The 6565-nt window shown below is 41.9% G+C and overlaps 1 pseudogene; it reads left to right on the plus strand.

The window, feature by feature from the left end:
- LOC101658922 overlaps window positions 1–6311 on the plus strand; it is a 70569-nt pseudogene extending 64258 nt beyond the window's left edge.
- The last annotated feature ends 254 nt before the right edge of the window (window positions 6312–6565 follow it).

The raw sequence follows: 6565 nt of genomic DNA on the forward strand, positions 1-6565 counted from the left end.
TTCACCACATTTGCTTATGCACCCATTTGTCTTCAACGATCGTACCATGTGGGCTTTGTTGCTTCTGAGCTAGATGGCTGCTTGTTTACCTTCAAGCTTTTAAGACCCCAGACGCTATATCTTTTGATAGCCGGTTTGCCCACTTTTTAATTGGGTCATTCGTTATTCTCTTAATGAGGTGCTGCAGAGTTCTGTGGATTTGGGTAATTAGAACCTTGTCCATTTTGTCTTTGCTAAAGTTTTGTGGGCTCTAGTTTTAGTCTTTTGATGAGTCTTAGATGTACACAAGTGTTTTGTTTTTAATAGTCTCAGTCTTCATTTTGTCTCCCACTGTGTCTGCTTTCTTTGCTACGCATGGTGATCTATGTCTGCCCTGCGACTGTACCCTTAAGTTTATCTCAGTTTTCTCCTTGATGAACCTTATAGCTCTAGAATTTACATTTAGGTCTTTAATCTATCTTGAGTTCATCTTTGTACATGGGGAGAGACATGGACCTAGTTTCATTCTTCTGCGTCTGTCATGTTTTTTTGCTAAACTGCTTATTGTATATTGCTTTCCCCTTACCCAGGTCAACATCAGTCTAGTCAGTGACTTCCTTCCCTCCCATCTTCTCCTTTCTCTGATAAAACCAAACTCAATGACATTGAGTCAGTGATGACTCACAGCGCCCCGCTGTGGGTGAGTGAAACTGTAACTGTTTGTGGGCGTAGAAAGCCCAGTCTTTTTCCCCAGGAGCTATTGGTGGTTTCAAACTGCCCACCATGTGGATCGTAGCCCAACACGTAACCACACTGCCACCAGGGCTCCTTCCTTCCTCTGATAATCATCAAATAACATTTCTTTAACTGTGAAAACCTTTACTTGACTTTTTATTTAAAATATATAATCATTTTATTGGGAGATCTTACAAATATCCTAACTTTCCATAGTTCAGCAGTAGTCTACAATTGCTACCACAATGTTTCAAAACATTTTCTTTCTTCTTGACCTCGTTGATATCAGCTCTCCTTTATCCCCCAACCACCTGACCCTACCCCCCAGGAACCCTTATTTATTTATTTTTGCCCTATCTTGCACAATCCAATATATCCATTCATGTACAATTCTGTTGTTTGATCCCAGTGAGTGGGGTTGTACAGCCATCCATGCTATCAGCTCCCCATTCCCCATTCCCCCCCACCCTCTTCCCGTATGTACCCTCAGGGTTTTCTTGACTTTTTACAATAGTGGTCTTATAGAAAATGTCCTTTTGTTCTTGACTTATTTCATTCATCATAATGTCTTCTAAGGTATTTCTAAGATTCATTGTTACTCTTTAATGTTGTTTAGTTTTTCATTGTGGGTTGTGTTTGTTTGCCAGAGTTTACTTTTCCATTGTTCTACTGCTGGGCATTAGGATTTGTTTCTCTCGTTTTCCATTTTGAACAGTGTTGCAGTGAACATGGGTGTGCATTTGTAGGAGACTTTTTAGGCCTAGCGGGTGTTGTCGCTGGGAGTGTGTCACTCATCACGCCCTACTTTACCCACCAGTCAGGGTGCAGGCTAGCAGGCCAAGGGACCTACCATTGGGCAGATAATAGGAGCATTTTGAATTTCCACGGATACCAAAAGGAGACCCAACACTCTTCTATAATCTCTGTCACTGATTTAATGATATATATACAGGAGATTTAAAATGAATAAAACACCTGGTTACTGTGAGTCCGAATCAACTCCATGGCACCCAACGGCCACTGCAGCATCCCTTAGGGGATCTCACCAGGAAGACACTGAGTACGAAAACTGATGAGAAAACCCTGAAAGTTTGGTTCCAGTCAAACGCAATGATTTTTCAGAGGCATAGTCTGTGGCACCGTAATGATAAGCAGTGGGTAATGTGGCTATGTCAATGCCGTATCAAAACCAAACTATTAGAGGCTACCTCCTAAAATATTTCCACCCAACCCTGTGGTATATTTTTATTTAGGTTGTATATCATGCAAAACATGTTGTAAAAGCAAATAAGCAAAATAAAACAACACACAAAAAACTTAAAAATAAACCAAATTATACATAATTTGTTATATATATATATATATATATTCCACAGTGGAAGAAAATCCCAAACCTTAATGAATAAATTAGTACTTAGTAGTTTAGTTTCAAAATGAAAATTAACTGTTAAATATAACTAATTAGAAAACCACTAAGACAATAGAACAATTATTACTGAACAGAGGAAGGGAAGGGCTTCCTTAAATTGTTCTTGGTACCTGAATAGCTCCTGACCTTACAGGACAAAGGTATAAAGCAAAGGTGTCTGCAAGCTACTTTCTAGACTCCATCAACTTGAAGATTTCAGAAATAGAAAAAATATTTTTAACTTATCAGAGGACCAAAGCTTTATTTCTACCCCTTTATTTAGAGGTTAGGGTCAGTTGTCTCCTAAAGTTATTTCTTATCCAAATGCCCTACACATATTAGTTGGATGAAGTGTTAGTCTGGGTTGTCCAGAGAAACAAATTCATAGACACTCACATGTGTATAAGAAAGAACTTTATATACAAGAGCAATTGAATATTGAGAAAACCTCCCACCCCAGTCCAGATCAGGTCCATGAGTCTGGTATTAGCCCATATGTCTAATACCAATCTATAAAGTCCTCTTCAGACTCACGAAACACATGCAATGATGCTGAATTCAGGAAGATCACAGGCCAGTGAGTGGAAAGTCTTGTGGATCCAGTGGCAGTGGAAGCATCTCAGTGCTGGTGTGGGTTTCCATGGGGCTTCTCCAGCTCCAAGCCTCTGGCTGCCATCAGCCTAGCTCCATGTGGCTTGTACAGAGGAAGACAAGTGAAGCAGAGAGTATAAGTGTATCTGGCCTCTAGTGAGCTATTCATCTCTGTGGCATGTCCAAATGAGGTCATCAAGCTGCGACCTGATTGACAGGCTAGACTCCATCCCTCCACAAGTTGACACCAGATTATGTCACAACCGCAGATGAGTAGTAAAGATATATCGTCAGTCTTATGTTTTGGCATTAATATTTACATAGCATTATTTCAAGGAATCCTCTCATCCATCAAACTGGATAAACGAGAGCAGGTAGGAGTTCAGGTTTTGTTGTTCTCCATACAGGAACTATTTTGCTATAAGAGTAAAGGTATCATAAAGGACACAAAGGAAACGTGTCTTGCTGCCCAAAAACTCACTGCCATCTCAAGTCATGTTGACTCACAGGGACTTTTTAAGACAAAGCAGAACTGCTTTTATGGGTTCCTGAGACTGTAATAATCCAATGTATAGTTCTGTGGGAGAACTTTGTTTCCAATGATATGTTATGCTTTATGAAATTTTTTATATCATTGTAAACATTAAAAAAAACTTTAGGAACACAGTGTTCAACAGGGAGGGTCCAGTATCCCTATGTTATTTATTTAACGTTTTTTTTAAAGAAATATTTTTCAAACTATGTGGAGACACAAGCAAGATTTTCAACCATTTATCTCACTGTCATCAAAACTCATGCATAAAGTCGTTAAATTTCAGGACTGTGACTGAAACCCCCTAACTTACTTGTTTTTTCACTTAGAATATGTGGTCGGAGGGCCCAGTCCCTGGGAAAGGTATCATGCTCCGTAGAGCATCCGGTGAGAAAGAAGACCTCCAAAGAAACGGACCGGCACAGTGCTTGTAATGAGGGTCCCAAGCACAGCAGTGACTCTGAGGATGGTGCCGGCCCAGCCGGTGTCGTTGTCATTGTGTTGTACAGAGCACCGTCGTCGCTATGAGCCAAAACTGTCTTGATGGCACCTAACAACACAACTGAAACTCTCCCAGTGGGGTTGCCTTTTATGGTTTTACAGCTTGTACACTGCACCTGCCATCCTTTGAGGAGTGTGTAGACGCTGCGATCGACTAGAATTCGCATGTCCTGGAGGGTGGCTCGTACCTCGGGTTACCTTTCACAAAGGGCCAGTGGCTCCCTTTCCATAGCTCATCTTCAAACTGCAGGGGCATACTCCATCCCCTCGTACTGGATGTGCTTCCTCTCAAAGTACCAAGGGAGCTCTAGCTTGCTTCATTTCTCGTGTTTCACAGATGTTTCTCATCTATCTTTCGTTGCAATGATTTTTTTGCTTGGTTTCAGTGGGGAATGAAAGTTTGCACAAGCCTAGGGATGGAGAATGGCAGAAGGGGCCACTACTTGCAGACTCTCAGGGGGATGTTCTGAAACTCCAGGTGACGTTATCTGCAAGTGCTTTGGCCTTGAGTGAAATAGCCTGGATCCTGCAGAATGTCTTCAGCTGAAAGCATTTCCAACCAATGCTAAAAATACATTGCCGCTCACTTTCCTCCTTGCAGGGAGCGTATGTGTCCCTATTTGACCTGCAAATACAAAGAGACCCAATGTTAAATGAAAAGCTGCCCCTACCAAGGTAAATTTGTTTGTGTTTTTGTAGAGCACAGGAAAGGAAAAGCCAGTACCCATGCACGCTTGCCTTTGCTTTGGGGAGCCAGTGTCTCAGACACATTTTGCATCCTGCCTGCGATGGCCTGCAGACTTCCCAGCTCATGCTGATAGACCCAATCTGCATTCAAATCAGACTGCATACAGGAAGATGTATTACATTTTAAGGTGAGGTTTGTTCAATACCCTTTTAATCTAAACAGAAGATGTTAGGCTTGTTTTTACTTAGCCCCAGATTGATCATTTAGTCATTCATCTCCCCTCCCCCCATATTTTAATGCCCGCCTTCAAAGGTGACCTTTGATTGAAGTATAGATTTTAGGAGCAATGCTATTAAGTCCCTTCCCTTTAAAACAAGCACACAAACAAAACTATCAAGCAACCAGAACTTGTTTACAGCAGACATAGAAATTCGCCTGCTTTCCCGAGTCACATTGAAGAAAAAATGCAAAGTCCAGGCCCCGTAGTTTGGGGAGAGTGTTTGTTTAGAGCATCTGGCTGTCCAATGTGACGTTTCTTCAATATTGTGAGAGCAAAGTTCAATTCCTACTGAAGATCGGATATCAGCCCTGCTCTCCAGCTGGTACCACTTTTCGACAGCTTAAAATACACAGTACACAGAGAACAGAGGGCCATTCCACGCACCCGCCCCAGAGGCAAGAAATAGCACAGTGATGAACAACATGAGTTTGGGGCTCTGCCTTGTGTGCGTCTGGATTCTGCCACTCAATGGCTCTGCCTTCGTTCCTCTTTCTCTGCACAGTGGGGATTATACTGGATCCTTCCACTCAGGGCCGCCTGGAAGATTAAAGAAGTACTGCATGTTAAGTATAGGACAGAGCCGGAGTGCATAGGAAATCTTTAATACACATTAGCTATTATTACTGGAGGTTATTAGTAGATACCTCAGTCAATCATCTAAGTTACTAAGAATTTGGATTACATGACCTCATTGATTGCCTTTGGCTTAACTGCTCTACAACACTTTTTAAGGCTTTATTTTTATTTAAGAAAAAAAATTTAAGGCTTTATTTCTAATCCTTTTCTTTGGGGGCAGCCAGAGCCACTCGAGAGAGTTGGCCCAGCCCATCGTTGCAAGTCAGGATTAACTCTGGGCAGTGGTCTTGCATCTCTTTCTTGTTCTCTTTCTCAGCCTCTGCCTTCATTCCTTCGCTTCTACCTCCTGCTCGACCAAGCCAAGAAGAGTGTGGACTGATTAGAATCATGGAGGTGATATATTCTCTTAGTTATCTGCAAGCAAATAGGAGGGGAGATCTTTGATGTTGTTTACCTAGAACAAAATATTGGCTGGATCCAAAATTCCCTAATGAGTTTACATACTCAAAGAAGCATATACTGTACACAGCATCTCCAGACCGCAAGGAGAGAATACGCTCATTTTCTCATGAAATGTCCTCTCACTCTGGGTCTCGGTAGCACTGAAGTGTTCAGGGATTGCCAAGTTTCCTTCGGTGAGGGCTAGACTAGCGGTTCCCGCACTGCCAAGGGAGTTAGAATCTCCAATCCACAACTGCCCTCTCCGATATGCTACTAAATAGTTCAGGAAACATGTTTGAAATCAGCACTGTTTTAAAAGTGTAAAGCCACCAAAGTGCTGCAGACCTGGGAAGCTGTGCCTTCAGAACTCATGAAGGGGGAAGGGAAAACAAGTTTAGGATTCTTTTTAAAGATCAACCTTGATAACCAACCAACCACCAAGTCTGCTCTTCTCTCAAGCACTGAGAGTCTCACATTCTGAATAGGACTCTCAGTCTCCTGTACACTGGGATGGTGGGCCACTCTAAAGTACTGACCTGATTACGTGTGACAGATAAAATTAAAACCAGGAGAGGAAAGGCTTCACATGTGAACTTAAAATGATATTCAATGAAAATAGAATATTATAACTATGATTAGAAAAAGCATGAGAACTATGCATGCTCAGGTAAATCTTGGCCAACTTTACCATGTAGTCACTCTGGGTCACATTCTGGGTCACTTTAATTGCAAAGGACCTAGAAGGCAATCATTAACCTCTACAGGAGACTCTTTTGGGCACTAACTCTTAAGGTGACAGCCAAGCATCCCACAGGCCACGAAAGGAGAAGGTTT

Source organism: Echinops telfairi, unplaced genomic scaffold (genome assembly GCF_000313985.2).
Source record: "Echinops telfairi isolate 266 unplaced genomic scaffold, ASM31398v2 ScPeMD7_9;HRSCAF=40, whole genome shotgun sequence".
Lineage (NCBI taxonomy): Eukaryota > Metazoa > Chordata > Mammalia > Afrosoricida > Tenrecidae > Echinops > Echinops telfairi.